This window comes from Choloepus didactylus, chromosome 19 (genome assembly GCF_015220235.1).
Source record: "Choloepus didactylus isolate mChoDid1 chromosome 19, mChoDid1.pri, whole genome shotgun sequence".
NCBI lineage: Eukaryota > Metazoa > Chordata > Mammalia > Pilosa > Megalonychidae > Choloepus > Choloepus didactylus.
The window spans coordinates 60,538,931-60,563,817 of NC_051325.1; the positions used below are offsets into that span (position 1 = coordinate 60,538,931).

The following is a 24,887-nucleotide window of genomic DNA, read 5'->3' on the forward strand; positions in this document are numbered from 1 at the left end:
GGGAGAAATCAAGACCAATTTCTCTTCTTCCAGGGTTGATTGGATTGAAGTTAAGAAACAAAACACCACCCACTGAAAACTCAACCATACACCAAAAGCACGAGCAACAAAAGAAAAAATAGATAAATTGGACCTCTTCAAAATTAAAATCTGGTGTGCATTAAAGGGCATTATCAAGAAAGTGAAAAGATAACCTAAAGAATGGTTGAAAATATTTGGAAAACTTACCTCTGATAAGGACTTAATATCCAGAATATATAAAGAGTTCCTACAACTCAACTACAAAAAGACAACCCAATTTTAAAATGGGCCAATGATTTGAATAGACATTTCTCCAAAGAAGATACATGAATGGCCAAAAAGCACAGGAAAGGATGTTCAATATTATTAGCCATTAGGGAATTGCAAACTGCAATGAGGTACTACCTCACACCCTCTGGAATAGCTGTATTTTAAAAATGGAAAATAATAAGCATTGGCAAGGATGTGCAGAAATAAGAAACTTTGTACATTATTGGTGGAAATGTACAATGTTGCAGCCACTGTGGAAAACAGTTTGGCAGCACCTCAAAAAATTAAGCATAGAGCTGCCACATACCCACTTCTATGATCCCACTTCCAGGATATATACCTAGATATTTGTACACCAGTGTCCATAGCTGCATAATTCACAGGGGCCAAAACAACCCAAATGTCCATCAACAGATGAATGGATAAACAAAATGTGATATGTCCATACAATGGAATTTTAGTCAGTCATAAAAAAACAAATGAAGTTCTGATACATGCGACAATGTAGATGAACCTTGAAGACATTATGTTGAGTGAAATAGGTCTGACATAAAGGCACAGATACTGTATGATTTTATTTACATGAAATAACTAGAATATGCAAACTCATAGAGACAGAAAAGCAGAGTACGGGTTACCAGGAGCAGAGGGGAGGGACAATGGGAAGATAATGCATAATTATGGGTGCAGGGTTTCTGTTTGGGGTGATGGGAAAGTTCTGAAAATGGATGGTGGTGATAGTAGTGAAAACTGCGAATGTGATTAATCCCGCTGAATGGCTGAGATGAGAAATTTCATGTTGTCTTCATATTTCCACAATTCAAAAAAAAAAAAAAAAAAAAGAGCAAGAGGGTCTAAAGAGACAATGACAAATGCAATAGATGATCCTGAACTGGATCTAATAATGAAGTGGAAAATGCCTAAAAGGACACATGAAAAAAGTTGGAATATAGACTGTCAGCTTTTCATCAAGGTTAAATTTCCTGAACTTGACAATTGGTTACATAAGTAAATATCCTTGTTCTTAGGAAATATACATGGAAGTATTTAGTGTTCAAGGAGCATGATGTATACAAACTACTCTCAAATGCTTAAAAAATAGATAAATAGATGAGGAGGGAGAGAGTGAGAGAGAGAGGGAAAGAGGGAGGGAGAAAGGGATACATAGATGGACAGATAGAGTGATGCAGCAAATACGGCAAAATGTTACAAGTTGGTGGATCAGGGTATCTGAGTGAGGCATACATTGGAGTTCTCTGTGTGTGTTTTGTATTATTTTTGAAACTGTCCTGTAAGATTGAAATTATTTCAAAATAAAAAAGAGGTTAACAAAGTGTGCCAGTTTGGATGTATTGTTTCCACCCAAAATGCCATGTTTTTTAATGAAGTCTTGTGGGGGCAAACGTATTCATATTGATTAGGTTGGAATCTCTGGATGAAGTTGTTTCCATGGAGATGTGACCCAGCCAACTGTGGGTAATGCCTTTGATTGGATTGTTTCCATGGAGGTGTGGCCCCACCCGTTCAGTGTGGGTCTTGATTAGTTTACAAGAGCACTATAAGAGCTCAGACAGAAGTTGCTCAGTGCTGCAGCTAAGAGAGACATTTTGGAGAACTCCATGTTGAAACACAACCCGGGAGCAAAGGAAGAAGACACCAGCCACGTGTCTTCCCAGCTAACAGAGGTGTTCCAGACACCACTGGCCATTCTTCTGTGAAGATATCCTATTGTTGATGCCTTAGCTTGGACACTTTTATGGCCTTCAGCCTGTAAATTTGCAACCAACTAAACCCCCTTTATAAAAATCAATCCATTTCTGGTATTTTGCATAATGGCAGCATTAGCAAACTGGAACACAAAGAGAAAATGGAAAGTAGTGACAGCTGCAGGAAATGGGGGCGCACAGGCCCCACCCAAATGGGCAACCTCCATGCAGCTCCAGCCAATGGTTCCTATTGGGAAACAGCCCAGCATGGCCAGGTCTCCTGATTTCTCAAAAGAACTTAGAGATTTGTCCTTTAAACTGAAATCTCCCAACCACGAAAACCACTCACATTTTTAAGAAAGCACTGTACGTGTGCCAGGCCATATAGATTCTCCTCTCAGAAGGAAAGGAAAAAAGTTTGGCCAACAAGATTTGGGAAACAGGTATTTGTGACCAGGGAGCTGGTGTGACTGTGTGTAGGGTTCCTCTTTTTCTAATTCTAGGGTGACAAGTCAGAGTTATCCCAATTTATTGAAAATACATAGATGAACAAAGAATAGGGTGAACATCTCATTCTGGTAGGGCCAAAACTGTCCCAGTTTTTAAACTCGACATCCCACATCCCAGGAACTCCCTCCATCACAGGAAAACCTGGATGGCTGGTCACCCAAACAGAGGGACACCAGAGAGTTATTTGGCTGTGCCCACTCAGGGGCTCGTTTTGGGAAGCGATTGTGATCAGCAATGGGGAATATGCCTCCGACTCAGGTCAGATACCCCTTTCCGACATCCCTCGCAGAGTCTAAGCTGAGCAAAGAGGGGCTTTCAAACAAACCCCATCCAACCTCCCACTTTTCTACACAGCTTTACCAGGAGAGCCTTGGGCCCTAAATGACTGTGAAACAGGCCCCAGCCACCCCACCCTGGACTGGGCTGTGATTGACCAAAAAAAAAAAAACTTTTTGTCAAGCCACTGAGATTTTGGGGTTATTTGTCTCAGCATTTGGCCTACCCTGACTGACACACTAGGGCACCCTTACCTTTTTGGCTGGCGTTGCCTGGCACCAGGCTGATTGGATTACCCAATTTAGACCCATCAGATTTTCTCCCCAAGGAATTCGGATTTGGGGTTCTGGAAAGAGGAGTGTGAAGGGAGTGCAGGGATGGGAACTGAGTGGCTCCAGAGAGAGAAGCTTTCCTGGCTCGTGGGATCTTTCCGGTTCCTGGTTCTGAGCCTTCGTGGGGCTTGACGCTACTTCCTGGTCTCAGACTTTCTAGAATAACACATCCCCCTTTTTGGCTTAAGCAAATTAGATGTGTTTCTGTTACTTGCAACCAGCAAGCCTGAACCACATGATTCTGATTTTGTGACTCCACCTGTTACCAAGGGGTAACTGGTAAGGAGAAATGTAATACAAAATGCTTTTGTGGCAGACAGAATCATGGCCCCCAAAAAGATGTCATGTTCTAACCCCCAAAACCTGTGCATATGTCACCTTAGATGACAAAAGAAACTTTGCAGGTGTGATTAAGTTAAGGCTCTTGAGATGGGGCAATTACCTTGTATTTTCCTGGACTATCCAGGTGGGCCTGATGTAATCACCAGAGTCCTTAGAAGAGAAAAACAGAGGCAGGGGAGTTGGAATCAGAAGGAGAGAGAGAGCTTTGAAGATGCTACTCTGCTGGCTTTGAAGACAGAGGAAGAGGCCACAAGCCAGAAAATGTGGGCAGCTTCTGGAAGCTGAAAACGGCTAGGGGAGGGATTTTCCCCAGACCCTCCAAACGGATGCAGCCCAGCCAACATCTTCATTCTGGAACTTCTAACTTCCAGAACTGTGAGATAATAAATTTGTCTTAAGCCACTAACTTTGTGGTGATTTGTTAGAGCAGCACCAGAAAACTCAGACAGCTTTGAAGAGGGGATTGTTCATAAACCCAGGTCCCAAACCCGTTTAAATTCTTGTTTCCTTTTCCCCTAAACAATTAATACAGAACATGGAATGATCAAAGAAAGTGCCCAAGTTTTGAATTCTGTGCTCCAGACAGAAAGCTATTAGTGGAGAGGACAATTTCATATACAGCCGAAGTAAAGCCCCCGCAGCCATCCGAATCTGCAAACGCACATTCCCAATCCTTTTCCTTTGCTCTCGCTTGCACTTGAATGGTTTATTCAATGGAGCACGTGGCTGGCAAAACATGAGGGGTGCTGGAAAGAAGCTATGACTCTGTCTGGGCTCTCTGACCTCGGCACTGGACAGCAAAGGGGCTCCGACCCCAGCAGGGGCCGGCACTGAGAAGGGACTGCCATGCCACTGCGAGCAAGACAGTGAAGAATACATTAAGCTCTTCCAATCACCACTCCTCTGGCCTTGTTCTCACCCTAGTCTCCCCACAGGGCCCCCAACCCCACCTTAAGCAGTGTTACGGGTTAGAAGAACAGAGGCGTCGGGAGAGATGAAAATTTGCCAATATCTGTGCTGTGGATGCAGTCACAAACCCCTCAGACTGGAAAAACCAGACAACTGCGGCCACAGGCTCACATGTGCCAGCTCCATCTGCTAAATCAGTAAAATCCAGCCTTGGCAGAGTCTGCAGAAAGACACATTTGTTTTCTCCGTAAAGAGGAAGAAGAAACTTTCCTGTCGTCTTCCTAAATTTTTCTCAATTATTAATGTTCAAAGCGCCTGGTACCAAGGCAGGGAGCTGTTACCCAGGCTAAGGAGCCGAGACACGGGCTGCGTTAAGTCACGCCGCATGTTTAATGGGACGTTCCCACGCTCCGGTAGCTTAAGCGACACTTACCGGCGCGGGGGCTCATTACGGCAAAGCTGCGACTGTGTTCGGAGGCTCCGCTATTTGCCGCGTGTGCTAACACACATCCAGCATGTTCCAGGCTCAGAGAAGACTGTCCTGGGGCTTTTGAGGTGTGAGGTTCACACACAGACCTGGGGTGGTCTGGAAAAGAAGAAACTGGGTCCGTGAACCCTGAAAGAAAGTAATTAGGACAGCGCCTGCCTCCTAAACGTCCATCGTTATCATAAATATCCTTTCCCTGCATTTTTACATTAGGAACATCCAAAGCTTAAGTAAGCCTTTCTAGTATGGCCCTCAGCCTTCATCCTAAACACTGAAGGTGGCGTGACTCGAGGCCAGCGGTCAGCATGCCACAGCCTGTGGGCCAAACCCGGCTCACCACCTGTTTTGTTTGTTTTGTTATTAAATTTGGGGGAGTAATGTGCATATATATGCATCTCATTAAATTTGCCATTTTAACCATTCTGAAGTGCACCATTCAGTGGAATTAATTACATCAACAATGTCGTACAACCATCACCACCATCCTTTACCAAATCTTTTTCATCACCCCAAACAAACTCTGTCCCCATTAAGCACTAACTCTCAATTCATCATCCCCCAGCTCCTAGTAACCTCCAATCTACTTTCTGTCTCTATGAATTTGCTTAGTTTATGTATTTTGTACAAGTGGAATCACATAGTATCCGTCCTTTTGTGTCTGGCTTCTTTCACTTAGCATAATGTCTTCAAGGTTCATCCAAGGTGTACTGTGCATCAAAGCTTCATTGCTTTTTATGGTTGAATAATCCTCCATTGTGTGCATATACCACATTTTGTTTACCCATTCACCTGTTGATGGACACTTGGATTGTTTCCATTCGCCACTGATTTTTGAACACCCTGTGAGATAAGAATGGTTTTTATATCTTTAATAGTTGAAAAAATCAAAAGAATATGATTTTGTGACATCTGAAAACTATAGGAAAGTCAAATCTCAAAGTTTTTATTGAAACACAGTCATGTGCATTTACTTACTTATTGTCTACGCTTTTGCGCTACTACGGCACAGTCGAGTAGTTGCGACAGAGACCCTATGACCCACAAAGCTGAAAATATTTACTTTCTTGCCATTTCAGAAAAAGTCTGTTGACCCCTGCTCTGGGGAATGAAGCCAAAGTCTCTGGAAGCTTTGGCCCAATCTCACAGTTGATGTCAAAAACCCCCCAAGAGATTACCTACTGGGATGGATGGGAAGGACACGTGAAAAGACACATGTTTTTATTAATTAGTTTATTTGCAACCAAAGACAGCACCACACGGAGCTTGGATTCATGGAACGGGCCCCAGCATGGAGCCGGATCGAGTCATTTTTGAACCCATCTCTGCCATCCACAGGCTGTTTGACTTCAGCCTCGCTAAGTTTTAAATTTCTCTACCCTAAATGGGGGATAACAATCCTTTTGGCACAGAGATGTTATGATGAATGGAATAAATGGCACTGCCACTGCAACGAATCAAAGTTTGTCTTTATGGGTTCTAAGGGAAAAAGAGAGAGAACCCATCAAAAGAGAAAATGCATTCTACAATATGAAAAATACTGTGGACTTCCAGTTTCAATCATGATATATAAAGAGCTTAGAAGTCATCACTCCCATCCTTTCAACAAGAAAAATCTGGACAAACAGAAAATCAGCTTTTCTTGGACCCCTCAGAGAACTGCAGTCCCAGGGCAAACCACACCTGAAGTCTGGAGAGAGACACGGCTGAGACCCACTTACCTGGAACAGATGCCACTGGAGCCACAAACGGGTAAGAAACTGGTAGGAAAAGAAATTTGAAGAATTTCTGGAGGCTGCGTGTGGACTAGTGAGAGTAAGAAATTCCTGGGGGACCCAGTCTTAGAGGGGCTCTGCACTTTCATAGGCTTTATTTCCAAGAATCCCACCAGATTCTCACTGTGAAGAACTTGGGAAGATCCTCCTGTGGCCCTGCAACCACGAGGGGACCTCATGAAATAGAAGGCTCCGGAACCTTCTCCAGCACAAAGGCCTGCGCTCCAGGGAAAAGGCGAATTTGAGCCTTGTCCCAGAGCTGTGGGGGAAGGGTCTTCTTCTACTCAAGTCCCCTCTAGACTTCTTGCTTCACCTAAGGGTGGGGGTGGGAGGAGAAACACTTGTTACGGTCACAGGCCAGAGGCACAGGCCCACTAAAGGCTGAGATTTAAACCAGAGGATGGTAGAACACCACCCCACCTTACTACCCCCCACAGGGCTCCCGCATAATAACGGCAGAGTGGAGCTGAGAGAACCTGGAGACACAGGCTCTGGGAGGAGCTCTCAGGGAAGTCTGGAGTAGAGAGGGAAGAGAAAAGCCAACATGCTAGAGGCTGTGAGCCTTCTGGCACCTGTAGCTGCAGCAAACATCAGTCCAATTCTTAGCCAGAGTCACATAAATCCTCCACAAAAAGCCAATTACCTCAGTCCTATTGTGTGATTCAATATGTCTGACTTTCAACAAAAATCCCAATGCCAACCAAAAGGCAAGAAAAAGACACAGTCTGAAGAGACAAAGCAAGCATCAGAACCAGTCTCAGATAGGAAACACATGGGAATTATCAGTCATGGAATTTAAAATAACTATGGTTAATATATTAAGGGATCTAATGGAAAAAAGTAGACAGCACACAGTAACAGATGAGAAATGTAACCAGGGAGAAAGAAAATCTAAGAAAGAATCAGAAGGAAATGCTAGAGATCAAGTACTCTAACAGAAATGAAGACTGTTTTTGACGGGCTCCCCAGTAGGACACAGCTGAGGAAAGAGTCAGTGAGCTTGAAGTTGCATCAATGGAAACTTCCAGAACTGAAATGTGAAGAGAAAAAAAGAAAGATGAAAACAGAAAAGGACACCCTAGAAGTGTAGGGCAATTTTTAAAGATGTAACATACGTATAATTGGAATAGCAGCAGCAGAAGAAAGAGAATGGAGGAGAATATTTAAAGTAATAATGACCAAGAACTTTCCAAAATTAATGACAGATACCAAACTACAGGTCCAAGAAGCTCAGAGAGCACCAAAACACCACACCTAGGCATTTCACATTCAACCTTCAGAAAAGCAAAGATAAAGAGAAAATCTTGAAAGAAACCAAAGAGGAAAACAAAACACCTTACCCTAGAGGCACAAGGGTAGCAATTACAGTGGGCTTCTCAGCAGAAGTCCCACAAGCAAGAAGAGAGTGAGTGACATATTTAAAGTTGAAAGAAAAAAAAATGCCAACTTAGAATTTACATCCAGTGAGATTTTTCCTCAGAAGTAAAGGAGAAGCAGAGACTTTCTCGGACAAACGGAAACCGAGGGTCTGTATCCCCAGCAGACCCGGCCTGCCTGAAGATGTTCTTAAAGTGGGAGGAGACTGACAGAGGTCAGACAGTCAGAGCTACATTTATAAAAGGAAGCATATTGGAGAAAGAATAAATGAAGGTAAAACAAAACATTTGATTTTTCTTATTCTTATTTGAGCTGAAAGATAACTGTTTAAGTAACAACAGTAACACTATCTTGAGTTGCCAGCATGCGGGTAAGTGAAACGAATGAAAGCAACATCGAAAGGGGCAACGGGGAGGAATTGAGAAACTCTGTGAGAACACACCTGCAAGACACATGAGGCCAAGTACAGTTATTTGAAGGTAGACTTAGAGTCGTTTAAATGTATATTGTGAACTCTAGGGCAACCACTAAAAACTTCCAAAAGAAGTATAAGTGATGTGCTAGGAGAGGAGATAAAATGGAATCATATAAAACGCAAGAAGGAAGAAAAAGAAGGCTCTGGATAGGAATAGAAAGCAGTAACAAACAGGGCTGATATTAACTCAAATATAATCAATAATCACTTCATCCTGAATGGTCTAAATACACCAATTAAAGATAGAGATTGTGAGAGCGAATAAAAAACAAGACACAACTATACATTGTCTGCAAGAAACTCACTTTAAATATAAAGACCCCGATAGGTTAAAAGTAAAGAGCTGGAGAACAATGTACCATGCTAACACTAATCAAAAGAAAGCTGGAGATCTGGGGGGCTGCTGAGTCGGGGTGTCAAATGCTCCAGGGTGCTGCTCCCCCACAGAATCTTTGAACGACTAGCAAAAACTGGCAGAATCATCTTCCTCAAAATTCCAGAAAACAGTTAAAGGGTTGCAGTAATCGGGTGAGTGCCACATGAAGAAAACACAGCTTAAAAGCAGTGGGAGGGGCAGCCTGCGCTCCCCGGTTGGACCTGAGACTTACACAAGAACCGGCGGCAGGAGACCATGTGGCTTGAGTCCGGACTGCGCCACGGAGCCTGGAGAGTGTGGGTCCTCTTTAGTGCGAGGCTCGGGCCGCAGGCAGCCCCAGGGCGGTGGAGGGAGAGAACCTCTGGGACTCCTCCAGGGAAGCATTGCTAATTTGCAGCAGCTGGGCAATGTTTCTCATGAATATCTGGCTGTCAGCATAATCATCACATCATTTCACCGTGGTCGCAGGGACTCAGCTCTGGAATTCGATCTAGAAAAAACATCTGGATCCCAGTCTTTCCAAGGCTTCCAGACAACCAGAAGTACCTGCTCTTGAGGTGTCCCTGCCCGTCAAGATGTACCACCGGGCTTTCGGCCACGATGAGGCTCTCGAGGATCCCATGCCCGTCACTCCACCTCCATCAGACCTGGGCAGCATCTCCCAGAAGCCAGTGATCCCAGAGTACAAGTATGAGCACCTCACCAAGGTGGCGGAAGGAGAAGACAGTGTGCCCTCTTCTGCTACGACCCATCACCGGGAGTGCAGACAAGGTCCCAGTGGTGAAGCCACCTGTGTCATCATGACTCCTCTTTCCACAAAGCAGACCCAGGAGGGCAGTCGGCATTTTGAGCAACAGCCAGGGCTGAGCAATGCTGGGTACATGCCCCATGAGAACTGCACCACCCAGGAGACTGAGCACCTTCACAGAGCAGAAGCACTCCACAAACTAAAGCTTCAGCGTGGAGAGATAATAAAAGGAGAGGAGCCTGCAGCAGCCCAGTCTACCAGGCAGCATCCCCACTCTTCCCCTAAGCAGAAACCCAGATTCTGGTTGACTTCTGCTTCTTCAATAGCTTTTCCTGGCCCAGATTCTAGCACCATGGATTTTGGAAGTGGGAATAAGTTAAGAAGCTCATTGGAAAAATGGAGTCTTTTTGGAGAAAGATCCCTCCAGAAGTCTAATTTGGGAGGCTGTAGTGGAGCTCAGAAGCCCTGGCCAAGGGAACTGATCTTTGTCCAGACAACCCACAGGCTGAGGACTCAACATTCTTCAAGCTTCCCAAGATGGACATGGCAGTGATGGAAGAGAAGAATCCATCACATGGACCCACAATCTCACACCCCATGACTTCAGTGTGCTCATGCCCACTGGGTTCCAGAGTGCTTTCTATTCTAGGGACTCTGGAGAGCAGGTGCCTTGCTCCCCACCCTCTTTTTACCTTGCCTTGGACATAGGAAAGGTTTGTATTTTTAAAAAAAAACCTGCTAAACTGAGGCTAGAGCTAGAGACATAATTGGCTTCTGTGAAATATCCGTGCAAAGCTTGTCTTTATTGTGTGGAAGAAACCATCTGTACTGCTCCGGTTTGAAGACAAGCTAATCTCAGCAGTGATGTATCAGGGCCCTCATTACCTATATCTGCATCATTTGCCCTAGACAACAACTTTAATTATTGCTTAGAAGGTAAATAATGTTTGTGATGCTCCAAAACCCAGGAACCTTGATTCCTTTACCACTAGCCACCTGAGCATTGCAAACCACAGAGCAGTGACATTTGCTGGCTAGCTTAAACATCCCTGGCCCTCTTGAGGCCCTGCTGGCACCGTGTCTGGACTCATTGGAGAAAGGGACCTAAGACCTGTTTGAGATCTCAGAGCAGTTTTAGGGCAGCCTCGGCAGGGACCCCTCTCCTGGCCTACCTGGGAGACCTAATGGATCACCGCGACCCGCAGCCGGTGCCCCACACAGAGCCTCTTGGGCCGGTGCTGTTGGAGGGCTGCTTCCATTCGCTGTGTCGCACAGAGCAAACACGAGTCTTGCATGTCCTTTCTGGCACTTCAAAGTGGGATTAATTTAACTCCAATTTGGTTGAAAACTTCCTAAGGGAAAACAGTCTGTGTACTGGTTTGGTATCGATAAATGGATACTAAACTTTTTTAAAGTCAAGAAGATGGTAACCAAAGTTAGATTGTGGTCTTGAGGTTTGTGTGGAACTACTGTCACCCTATTTTGATTTCCTTGTTCAGCCCAGGGACTGAAACCACTTTTTCCGGAGTGTGGAAGAAATTAAGATATCTCTATATGAAAGCAGTTTTCTCCTAAATGAGGCACATACCTTTATAGATACCTTACTGGGGAATGGAAAGAGGGAAACTGCCTGTTTATTTCTCCCCACTGTTGGATGCTCAGTCATTGTCTTGACTCTGCCTCAAACACCTGCTGTTTCATGTTTCAGATATTATCTTGTCTACTTAAGGAGCTGACCTATCTACAGAGAGATCCTGGAGTCTAGGAAGATGGAACAATTAATTTATGTGTGTCCTCTGCTATGCTTGTTTCTCTTACTTGTTCTGACAATAAAATTCCCTACTATATTCCCCCAAAAAAGAAAAGCAGTAGGAGGGGACTGTGAGAAGATGGCAGAGAAGGAAGATCCAGGAGTCGGTCCCTCCTCCAAAACAACGATCGAAGTAGGAGGAACTGTGTGAATCAACTATGTTGGTACAGCCAAACTAAGTTGTTTTAGTTTAAGATGTTGATTATAATTACAAAGGTAACCACTAAGAAAATAGCTAACAAATATAGAAAGAAAGGAAAGAAGAAGGAAATCAAAATTGTACACTACAAAAAAGCAACTAAATAAAGGAAAAAAGCAGTAATGTAGTAATTGAGGAAAAGAAACATACAAGACATGTAGAAAAAAAACTGAATGACAGGAGTAAATTCTTTCTTTTCGGTTATTACCTTAAAGGTCAATGATTAAATTCCTGTATTAAAAGGCAGAGATTGGAGGATTGAATGGAAAACCATTCTGCATCTACATGCTGTCTGCAAGAGACTTGCTTCAGGTGCAAAAACACAATGAGGATGGCAGTAAAAGGGTGGAAAAAGATTTTCCATGCAAACAGTAATCAAAAGAGAGCCTGATTGGCCACTGTATTGTCAGACAAGATAGATTTTAAGTCAAAAAAAGATTACAAGAGACAAAGAAGGATACTATATATTGATTAAAGGTTCAATCCATCAAGAGGATATAACGATTATAAACATGTATCCACCACACAAGGTGAAGCAAAACTTGACAGAATTGAAGGGAGAAATAGATAGTTCTACAATAATAGCTGAAGAATTCAACACACCACTTTCAATGATTGATAGAACATCTAAGCAGAAGGTCAAAAAGGAAACTGAGGACTTGAACACTATTAAGCAATTAGACCTAATGGACAACTACAGAACACTCCAGCCAATGACCCTTCTCAGGTGCACAGGGAACATTTTCCAAGATAGACCATATGTTGAGCCACAAATCAAATCTTAATAAATTTAAAAATATTGAAATCATACAAATTATCTTCTCAAACCACAATGGAATAAAGTTAAAAATCAATAACGGACAGAAAACTGGAAAATTTTCAAGTATGTGGAAATTAAACTACATACTTTTAAACAACCAACGGGCCAAAGAAATCACAAGGGAAATTAGGAAATGTCTTAAGGCAAATGAAAATGAGAATATAACACACCAAAACTTACGGGATGCAGCAAAAGCAGTTCTGAGAGAGAAATTTATAGCTTCAAATGCTTACTTTAAAAAAAAAGAAAGATCTCAAATCAGAGACCTAACCTCAAAACTGGAGAGTCTAAAAAATAAAGAGCAAATTAAACCCAAAGCAAACAGAATAATGGAAATAAAGATAACAGTGGAAATCAATGACATAGAAGTTAAAAATCAGTAGAGAGACTCAACAAAACCAAAAGTTGGTCCTTTGAAAAGATCAATAAAACAAACTTCAGCTAGACTCAAAGAAAAAATGGGAATGCAAATAACTAAAATCAGAAATGAAAAGGGGGACATTGCTAGTAACCCCACATAAATAAAAAGGACTTTAAGAGGATACTTGAACAACTGCACACCAACAAATTGGATAACCTACACGTATTGGACCTAGTAACACATAAACTACCTACACTGACTCAAGAAGAAATAGAAGATCTCAACAAACCAGTTATTAGTAAAGAGATGGAATCAGTAAACAAAATCCTCCCAACAAAGAAAAGTGTAGGACCAGATGGCTTCACAGGGGAATTTTACCAAATATTTCAAGAATTAATGCCAATCCTGCTCAAACTCTCCCAAAAAAATTGAATAGGAGGGAACATTACCTTACTTATTCTATGAGGCCAATATTACCCTCATGCCAAAGCCAGATAAACAAACCACAAGCAAAGAAGATTACAGACCAATACCCTTTATTAATATTGTGCCAGTTTGAAATTGTGATGTATCCCAGTAAAGACTATGATCTTTAATGCAATCTTATGGGGGCAGATTTATTACAAGTGGGACTTTTTGATTAGGTTGTTTCCATACAGCTGTGGCCCACCCAACTGTGAGTGAGATCCTTTGATTAGATTATTTACATGGAGGTGTGATCCTACCCATTCAGGGTGGGCCTTAATTAGACCACTGGAGTCCTTAAGAGAATTGAGAGCCCAACAGACCCAGATGCTTGGAGATGCTGGGAGATGCAGACAGAAGAACATTTGGAGATGCTAAGAGATGAGGCCCAGAATTTACCCCAGAGAAGCTAAGAGAGGACTCCCAGATGCTTAAAGAGAAATGCCCTAGGGGAACCAAGCAGAGAGCTGAGAGAAGCTGAGAGAGACAGAAACTCAGAGACATTTTGGAGAAAGCCATTTTGAAACCAGAACCCTGGAGCGAAGGACCAGCAGACACCAACCATGTGCCTTCCCAGCTGACAGAGGTGTTCCAGATGCCACTGGCCTTTCTTCAGTGAAGGTATCTTCTTGTCGATGCCTTGGTTTGGACACTTTTATGGCCTGAGAATGGTAAATTTGTAACCTAATAAATCCTCTTTATAAAAACCAATTCACTCCTGGTATTTTGCAAAACAGCAGCTTTAGCAAACCAGAACAAATATAGACACAAAAATCCTCAAAAAAAAAATACTAGCAAACTTAGAATCCAACAGCACAATAAAAGAATTGTACACCATGATCAAGTGGGATTTATCCCAGGTATGCAAGGGTAATTCAACATAAGAAAAATCAATTAATATAATACACCACATTAACATAACAAAGGAAATAAATAACATGATTATCTCAATTGATGCAGAAAAGGCATTTGACAAAATCCAGCATACTTTCTTGATTTAAAAACCCTAAAAATACTAGGAAAGAAGGGCATATATAAAAAAAACACAGCTAACATCATTTGTAACTGAAAGCTTTCCCTCTAAGATCAGGAACAAGATAAGAATTCCCATTGTCACACTGGACATTCTAGTCAGAGCAATTAGGCAAGAAAAAGAAATAAAAGGCATTCAGACTGGAAAAGAAGATGCAAAACTTTCCCTATTTGCAGATGGCATGAAAATCCTGAAAAATCCATAACAAAGCTACTAGAATTAATAAATGAATTCAGCAAAGTGGCATAGTACAAGATCAATACCCCAAAATCAGTAGTGTTTCTGTACCCTAGTAACAAACAATCTAGAGAGGAAATCAAGAAAAAAAAAATCCCATTTACAATAGCAACTAATAGAATCAAATATCTAGGAATCAATCTACCCAAGAATGTAAAGGACTTGTACACAGAAAACTACAAAACATTGCTAATAAAAAGAAAATCAAAGAAGTTCTAAATAAATGGAAGGACGTATGTTTATGGACTGGAAGACTAAATATTGTTAAGTCATCAATTCTACCCAAAGTGAGTTACAGATTCAACACAATCCAATCAAAATTCCGACATCCTTCTTTTCAGAAATGGAAAAAAAAATCATCACATTTATATGTAAGGGCAAGGAGCCCTGGCTATCCAAAGCCATTTGCAAAGGAAGACTCACAGTTCACAATCTTAAAACTTATTATAAACTTATTGTAAAGCCACAGTAATCAAACATCATGGCACTAGCACAAGGACAAACATGTGGATCAATGGAATCAAATTGAGAGTTCAGAAACCAATCCTCACATTTATGGCCAAATGATTTTTGACAAGGGTTTCAAGTCCACTCAATTGGGAAAAAACAGTCTTTTCAACAAATATGAAATAGTCTTTTCATATGAAAAAAATGAAGGTGGACCCCTATGTCACATCATATATAAAAATCAATTCAAAATGGATTAAAGACCTAGAAATAAGAACCAAATCTATGAAACTCCTAAAAGAGAACATAGGAAGCATCTTCAGGATCTCATGTTAGGCAATGGTTTCTTAGTCTTTACACACAAAGCACGAGCATCAAAAGAAAAAAGAGACAAATGGGACCTCATCAAAACATAAAACTTTTGTGCATCAAAGGATTTTATCATGAAAATAACATGACAACCTACACAATGGGAGAAAATATTTGAAAACCACATATCCAATAAGGGTACAATATCCAGAATATACAAATAAATGATGCAACTCAACCAAAAGACAAACAACCCAATTGAAAAATGGGTAAAAGACTTGAATAACCACTTCTCCAAAGAAGTTAGACAAAGGACCAAAAGCTCATGCAAAGATGCTTAACATCATTAGCCATTAGGGAAATGCAGATCAAAACCACAATGTGATACCATTTCACACCAACTAGAATGGCTACCATGAAAAAAGCAGAAAATAGCAAATGTTGGCAAGGACGTGGAGAAATAGGAACACTCATTCATTGTTGGTGAGAATGTAAATTGGTGCTGCCTCTGTAGAAGACAATTTGGCACTTCCTCAGAAAGTTAAATATAGAATTACCATATGACAAGACAATCCCACTTCTAGTTTATGCGTAAATCTTACAGAATTTCTATTTTGGATGATGGAAAAGTTTTGGTAATGGATGGTGGTGATGGTAGCACAACATTGTAAACTTAGTAGCTCTGTAATATATATCTGAATGGGATTAAAAGAGGAAATGTTAGGTTGTCTGCTTTATTGTAATACATTTTTTTAAAAATTCCATAGGACTATACAACACAAATAGCAAACCCTGAAGCAAACCATAGACTATAGTTATTAGTACAAATATAAAGATGTTCTTTCATCAATTGCAACAAATATAACTACACTAATGAAAGGTATTAGTAATAGGGTGGTATATGAGAACTCTGTATTTTATTCATAATTTTTCTGTAAAGCTAATTCTCTAATGAAACAGTTTAAAAGAGGACACCACTTGAAAAAAACAGCCTGTCAAGGTCATCAAGGAAAGTCTAAGAAACTGTCACAGCCAAGGGATGTGTACGGAGACATAACAACTAAACGTAATGTGGGATCCTGAAGGGATCCTGGAACAGAAAAAGGACATTAGGTAAAAACTAAGGAAATCTGAATAAAGTATGGACTTTAATTAATAATACCTTGTCAATATTCACTTATTAATTTTAACAAATGTTTCATACTAATGTAAGAAGTTAATAATAGAGAAAACTGAGTACAGGGTACATGGGAACTCTATGTACTGCCTTTGCAGTAATTCTCTAACTATAAAAGTGTTCTAAAATAAAAATTTATTTTAAAAAAAGATATAGTGGTAGATTTATTTCAAAAATGACCACAATTCTCCACTTCTCTCTATTTTCCCACCCCTTTGCAATGTGACCTGGAATTTTCTCCCATCAATTGATGGGTCTATTTCCACATCCCTTGAAACTGGGCTGATTCTGGCGAAAAGACACGTTGTGCCAGTTCCAAGCCTCGGCTGCAAGTAGCCTTGCAGGCTTCCTCTCTCCTCTGGACCCTGACCTTGCAGGAGAATAAGCAGCCTAGGCTAGCTTGTCCAGTCATCCCCCTCAATCCACCCAACAGCTAGCAAACCCCCAGAAGCAAACACAGAATTGAGTTCAACCAAGTCTAGAAGAGCCACCCACCGAACCCAGCCCAGATTGCCAACTCACAGAATCATAAGCCAAGTAAATGGTGGTGTGACGGTTTTTTCACATACCAATAACTGATGCAAATACCTTCCATCTGATGCCTTAGAATAGAAGCTGCCCTGCTACATACACACACAAGACATTGTTTATAAGCGCACACAAACACACATGCAGAGAACGCACCACCCCAAGCCATTTCTCTCCCAAGCAGCTCAGCACATCCTCCCTCTGCCTGTCTGTCAAACTCACACACATGGGGCAGCTCAGCCCCGGGGCCAGCGGGGTCTGGGGCTGTGCACCTGCTTTGACATTCTGAACAGCTTCAGAAACCTGGTATTCCCAGGTAGTTTTGAGTTATGTTTAAGTAAACTTTTCATTTTAGAATATTTTTAGATTACAGAAGTATTGCAAAGGAAGTACATTATATCCCTCACGGTCTGCTCAGATAGAGAACCAGGATCCCGTTTGGTTCGAGTGGTAATTATCTTTCCTGGCATGTACCTCCTCGAGGTTGCAGCCCCATAAGCCAGAGGGCACCAAGAGCACCACACACATTTATTTGCTGTGCTCTGCAGGGCATTTGGTGCATCCAACTGTGTCCTTTCAGTTTTCTTTCCCCAAACTCGACCTCTCCTGACCTACTCACCATTTATTCTCACGTTGCTCCAACCCAGTGAGGAAGTGCCTTGACCACGAGTGAGGACCCAGGGGGCTCGGTGTCCCCCAGGACAGGTGCAGCTCAGGGCAAGGCTCCTGACTGCTCCGGCCCTGCCCAGCCCTGACAGAGCTGCCACTCACGCTCGCCCTCGTGCTGACCCTGCCAGTCGCCCAAGCTGTGCTCTCCAGCTCGGGGAGGCAACAGTGATAAAGCTAGCACGGACCACATAGACCTGGGTTCCAATGCTGGGTCCACCGACAGGCAGCTCTGTCACAATCTCCTCTCATCCACAAAATCGGGCTACTCCTAAGGCCCACTCACGGGACACTACGTGGGTTAAATGAGAGACCGAATGTAAAACATTAAGCCAGCCACCCAGCACACAAAATTCGCACTGATGCTAATACCATCAGAGCTCTGCTGAGGATATTCATGGCACCATTTAAAAAAAATGCAATAAGAGTTCAGGAAGGGAAGAAATGCTTTAAGAAGGACCGAGCTATCCTGATGATCTGGTTACCGGACATGTCTGCTCGTGTTGAGTACTCCCAACCCGAGGAGGGAGGCTCTGCGGCGATCCCCAATTCACAGGTGAGGAAACAGTGTCCGAGGTAGAGTGACTTGCCCAGGCCCACTCAGCTGGCAGAAGCACAAACTGCTTCCACTTCTCCAGGCAGGGTCTTGAGGGGCAGAGCCAGCAGAGCAAGGCCTCTGGGGACATGCGGTGCAGGGTTCAGAGTCCTCTGCACTTAGCAACTGAACCTTGGGCAAGTTGCGTCATCTCACTGCACCTCAGTTCCCCTCACTGTAAAATGGGGTGATAATCGCATGACTGTAATGAGGATTAAGCATCTGTAAAACACCTTTCACAGGTGAGGGCTCATTCCTTAGAATCTACTGTTATTACCTCATGAATTGTATTAACAATGATGTGTGATAATGTACATCAAGCCCATTACAAATTGTAAAGTTCTAGATACCTGTGAGAGATTAAGGGCTCTGTCGCAACAAGGGCAAATCCCGGAGAAGGAACTCTCGGGCAGACACTGCTGGCTGCCCCCAGCCCTGCTGTTCTCGGTCCCAGCCCGTAAAGATAAATCCTGATTGTCCTGAACTAATCAATTCTTCGCTATCCTGTTCCTTTTGGCCAAACACTCACTGTCCCAGCCTCCCTTACAGTTAGGGGTGATCATGTGATTATGTGATACAGTTCTGGCTAATAAGATGCAAAAGAAAATCTGGTGGGGTCTTCTGGGAAATATTTCCTTTCCCTGATAAAAGAAAGAAACCCCTTTCATCAAGCCCCTCCCCCCATTCTCAGCTGCAGCTGCCACGTGGAGAGTATATTTACGGGTTTGTCTGTTCATCTTCCTCCCCGTCCTGCTAAAATATAAGCTCCAGGAGGGCAGTGACTTAGCTATTGCACCTCACTTCTCGATCCCCAGTGTATCACAGACACTGGTCCATAGTGGGTGCGCAATAAATACCTATTGAATGAATGGTTAGTGCTCTTATGAAGCTTGTGGTCTGAGGTTTGAGGTGAGTAGAAAGAAAGTAAACAAGATAACAAAAAGCAATTAAATGAGATCCTCCTCAGACAAAAAAAAAAAAATGTTGGGAGAAAACCTAAGCAAGGTGGTGGGCCACAACCATGTGGTAGGTGCTCAATAAGCATTTGTTGGATGGATGGATGGATGGATAGATGGATGGATGGGTGGATGGGTAGTTGGGTGGATAATGGGTGGGTCGATGGATGAGTGTATGGATGGATGAGTGATGGATGAATGATGGATGGATAGGTGAATAATGGGAGGGTGGATGGATGGATGAATGATGGATGGATGGATGGATGGATGGATGGATGGATGTTTGGATGGATGGGTGATTGGATGGCTGGATGAGTGAATAGAAGAGTGGAACAGGGCCCCACACAGAGGAGTGTGGGCTGATAAAGTTGCCATTGTAAAGGAGGTCACCCTCTGGTAAGTCTTTGCTTATGCCACCCTGTACTCTGGTTACGCAAATTGCGGCGGGGAGAGAGGGATGAAGATGAAGGAAAGAAAAAGGAGTCATGCCCAGCTGGGGCATTTCAGGTAGCACAATTTGGGAACTTTTGGTCCGGGTTGCCTCCTGAGCACCTCAAGCCCATTAGGAGTGGGAAGTGCCCTTCCTCCTCCCATCTCACAGAAATCATCAGCCAGGAGCCTCCTGGCTTTCTGGGGGTGGCCACAGACCAAACCCCACGAGGGCAGTGGTTCCATTGGGGCCACCGGGGTGTAAACTGGCCTCAGCTGGTTTGGCTGGTGCCCACCCACTTCAGGGGGTTCTCTCTGCTTTAGCACGTCCACCGCCGGGCCGCAGCTTCAGCGTATCCACCTCATCACAGTTACATACACCTGGCTTGGCTGTGCCACCCACATGTACACACTCCTCACAGGTCCATGTCACTCAGAAGGCCAGTGCCTAGACCCGCCCAAACTGGGCCAAATCCTGGACCACCCTGAAAGTGTAACAAGCTCCAGAAATCCAGGCCAGACCCATCGCCACAAATATGTTCTCGTCTTGACAACTGGAGCACCCGAGGCAGGTGGGTGCCCCCAAATTTCACTCAGTGTCACAGCAGAATGGCCCAAATACTGAGTGTTCCGATGCATTTATAGAGCAGCTGCCTTAAGCCAAGGATTGGAATCTACTCAACATTTTTGTCTCCTGTTTAATTGGTGGGAATAAAAAGCCATGGATCCCAGCCAAAAAATATTCCACTCCATCAACCCTGTTTTTCACAATTGCCTCTCTCTGGAGCTCCAACTTGACCATTGTCAAAGGGTTTGGTTGGTGGGCAGGTTTGTTTCCCCACCATTTCAGTTCAGAATTATTCCAACCGCCTCCACATCCCAAGCATCGCAAGAGACGTGGAATAAAGACAAGTGTGTATAAAAACGCAGCTCTACCTCTCCATCCCTCTCAAAACTCAAGTGTTGACTTTGAGCTGTTGATAAGGATCACACTGAGCCGAAAGTTCCTTAAGTTTTTCTGCTGCTCTCGCAGGGGTCGTGTGCAGATTTGTAAGGTTGCCACGGAACTTCAACAGCCAACTAAGAGAAACCAGGGGAAACTGGCACCCATACAGAGGCACCCACCTCCTCCCTGGGGACCTGTCTCCCACCCTCCCGGGCACTCAGGCCCTCACCACCACCCATTCAGACCTGTGTCCTCGGCCCGCAGAGGCCCACCCTCCTTGGAATCCCACGGCACTTATCACCAGGCATGTTCTCAGACCGGCTGGCATCTCGCCGATCCCCCTGGCTGCGCCCACGACGACATCCTTCCCTCTCTTCTACCTCACGGAGCCCCCTGGGACAGGGACCCAGGTGTTTCCTCTTTCACACGGTGGCTCACGGATCCACGCTCCTGCGTGTGAAGCTGATTAACATGCAGGAAAAAGGGTACATCGGCAGCCAGAAACGCTGGTGCCTCCAAACTGTCAGCCTCCCTCATCTTCAAAGCAAACAAAGCCCCGCTCTGAGCCCCCATCTTCAGGGAATTGGGGAGCCACCCTGGAGATGAGTGGGCTGGGGTCAGCAGGGTGAGGAGCCAGGAAAGTTGCCGTCCAGGCTACACTCGGACTCACTGTGGGTACCATAACCTCTCCGAGCCTGGGTGTCCTCGTGCATGAAGTGGAGGATTGAACACGTGCACACACTCACACACGCTCACGCTCACACACGCTCACACACACACATGCATGCCCATGCATGACAAACAAATCATGGTTACAGCACTTTGTAAACAGAGGCAGAGTATAAATATGAGCTATTAGTGCTATTATTTGAAAGAGAAAACCAAGAAGTTTCTATTTGGCTCTTTGTCTTCTCTGTAGCTGCTCCCCCTCCTTCCTTGGGGTCTGTCACAGGATCAGGGGGAAGTTGTGGCCCCAGCTAAGGAACATGGGCCCCGGCACCGAGGGGGCTCTGCAGGCATCGCCATCCTGCAGAGCTCTGTGAGCCGGGGCTCCCGGGACCCCATCTGACTGCTGAGCGCACCAAGGTTCAGAACCAGGAAAGAACACGCCCGGGACGTGCTGCTGCCGAGGATGAACCCGCGATCCACGTGGGACCCCTGGGCAGGGAGTGTGGCGGGGATGGAAACGGGAGCTACAAGCCCCTCGAAGGGCACAAAGATCCAAAACCAACCTCTGTAGGGGTTCTGGTTTGGGTTTTTGAACACCACACAAAGCAAACAAAACCCACAGCCAGAATCAGCCCACGGGCCCCACTTCGCACCCCGTCTGCAGCGTCTGACCCCCGAGGCCTGGCTCAACTGAAGAAGACACTCTCTTGAGCATGTCACAAGCCAAGTTCTTCACTCTTTTTTCATTTTATTCTCGATATGATCAGAAGGAAATGCACCATATCACATTTTAGAAAAATAAAAATATATTTTTTAAAAGGTTTCAGGCTTAGGGAATTTTCTAAACATTTTTGAAGGCTATTTCAAACTTTCCCCCCCGAAGGCTTTATTCCATGAAACCAAATTCTTCTGGGCATCTCGAACACAGTGAGAAAGTGAGTGAGTGAGTGGGTGGGTGGGTAAGGGGTGAGGGGGTGAGGGGGTGAGGTGGGATGAGGGGGTGAGGGGTGAGGGGTGAAGGGGTAAAGGGGTGAGAGGTTCAGGGGGTGAGGGGTGAAGGGGTGAAGGGTTGAGAGGTTGAACGGGTGAGGGGGTGAGGGGGTAAGGGGAGGGGGTGAGTGTGTAAGGAGATGGGTGAGCGAGGGGTGAGTGGGTGAGTGGGTGAATGGGTGATCATCTGAGTTTCTCTGCTCACTTTTCTCCTCTGTCCTCCTGCCACCACCCCCCACCACCCCCAACAACCTATGTCCACTGGATGCTGCGTCGTCATTTTGCTGTTGGCTTTGAACCTACCTTCTCAGGGGGAAAGCTTGAGTGAGAAAATTAGAGCTTTGTTCAGATGGGTTTGCAGTTTTGCTCCTCCAGCAAATTCTTTTCTTACTTTCATCCTTCCTGTTTCATTTGCAACAAACTGCGGCTTATTTTTTTTCCTTTGCCTTAGCTGGATTAACTTAATGAGGGCATGTGCTTTTGATGAAGCTGGGAGACTTTCAGATCCTCAGCATTTCTCAGCAGACAGAGGAAAGGCTGATGCTCTCCTCCTGAAATTACTGAACTAATCACGCGGAATACACTCGCTTGTCTTGGATATTTGTATCTTGGGGTCTGAACCTTCATTTTAATTTTCTTTAATTTTGCTCTTTGTGCCAGGAACTGAGTGGGACCAGGAGCCCAAGATGGGCCCTGGCTTTATGGAGACCAGCGGGGAAGACGGGCATTACGCAAATAAGAACACAGACAAATATGTGGTGACAAGTTTGGAATCTTGCCTTCTCTCCTTCTAAAGTCCTCTGGATGACAGCGATTCGGAGCGTCCCTTGGAAGACCACGACTGAACGATGCTTTTTGAAATATTCTGGTTGAAATCAAGCTCATTCCCCACTGCGGTCAGTTGTGGGTTCAAATATTCCTTTTGTTCCTAGACTGGATCCTGAGTCCCCAATCCCTTCCCTGAGCTGAGCACAGGCTGCTCTCAGAAGCAGCATCTTTTCACGAGGTCATTCCTAAAATTCATACTACAGTGACGATGTCTGAACAGCCCATGATCAGACTTATTTACAGCTTCTCCATGAGTCACAGGTGTTCCACCTTCCACATCAATTTTTCAAAAAGATGAGTCTTCCAGTGACAGGAAGAAAACTACTAGATGAGCAAGAAAAAGAGATCTCAAGATCAGACTCTTCATTCTACTTTCCTGACTTGCCAGAAACTGACAATATCTTTCCCACCAGTGACTGGCAACCACTCCAAAAACTTCACCAGATTATTACTCCTTCCTTATTACAAAAAAAAGGGGGGGGGGGCAAAGATATTTAGTTATCATTGGCTACAACCAAATTTCTCTAAATATTTCAGGGCATCTCAAAACACCACATTCACAAGTTCAAATCATAAGAAGAAAACTGCACTGGGAGGTATACTGGTTTGTATATATTATGTCCCCCAGAAAAAGCCATGTTCTTTGATGCCATCTTGTGTGGGCAGGCATATTAGTGTTGATTGGATTGTAATTCTTTGAGTGTTTCCATGGAGATGCACCCCGCCCAACTGTAAGTGATAACTCTGACAGATAATTTCCATGGAGGTGTGGCCCCGCCCATTCAGCGTGGGCCTTGATTAGTTTACTGGAGCACTATATAAGCTCAGACAGAAGGAGCAAGCTTGCTACAGCCAAGAGGGACACTTTGAAGAATGCACAGGAGCTGAGAGAGGAGCTGCAGATGAGAGATGTTTGAAGACGGCCGTTGAAAGAAGACTCTTGCTCCAGAGAAGCTAAGAGAGGACAAATGCTCCAAGAGCAATTGAGAGTGACATTTTGAAGAGGAGCTGCAGCCTAGAGAGGAACGTCCTGGGAGAAAGCCATTTTGAAACCAGAACTTGGAGCAGATGCCAGCCACTTACATTCCCAGCTAACAGGTTTTCCAGACGCCATTGGCCATCCTCCAGTGAAGGTACCCGATTGTTGATGCCTTACCTTGGACACTTGATGGCCTTAAGACTGTAACTGTGTAACCAAATAAACCCGCTTTATAAAAGCCGATCCATTTCGGTTGTTTTGCAATCTGGCAGCATTAGCAAACTGGAACAGGAGGTTTGAGAAATTTAGTGGGGGTATTATGCAAGTTTTCCTTCCATTTGAGTTCTCCTCTGAGGGTATGTTCATTTTAAAGATAAATTGTGGTATTGTGAAGATTGAAGACTGAATTCTAACCTGTTCTGACCTCAGAGACCTACCTTCTCCTTCATTCTAGGATCCACAAACCAGCAATTCTTGGAGTGTGGGACACACCCAAAGACGAGGCTGCAATGTGCACGTGGCATTGCAAAGCACAGAAACACACTGAGCAACTTGCTCCTTTTCAATCCTTCCGACTCGGTCAGGGAGAGTCCCGTTGGGGCAAGCCTGGCTTCAGCACCTCCCTGGGCCTGCCACCACCCTTTTTTTTTTTTTTTTGTAAACTATTTTTATTTTTTTTTAATCTTCATTTTATTGAGATATATTCACATACCACGCAGTCATACAAAACAAATCGTACTTTCGATTGTTTACAGTACCATTACATAGTGGTACATTCATCACCCAAATCAATCCCTGACACCTTCATTAGCACACACACAAAAATAACAAGAATAATAATT

General features: G+C 43.9%; 1 pseudogene; it reads left to right on the forward strand.

Moving 5' to 3' along the window:
- The first annotated feature begins 8,366 nt into the window (after positions 1 to 8,366).
- On the forward strand, positions 8,367 to 17,928 carry LOC119515320 (annotated as a pseudogene).
- Positions 17,929 to 24,887: the final 6,959 nt, after the last annotated feature.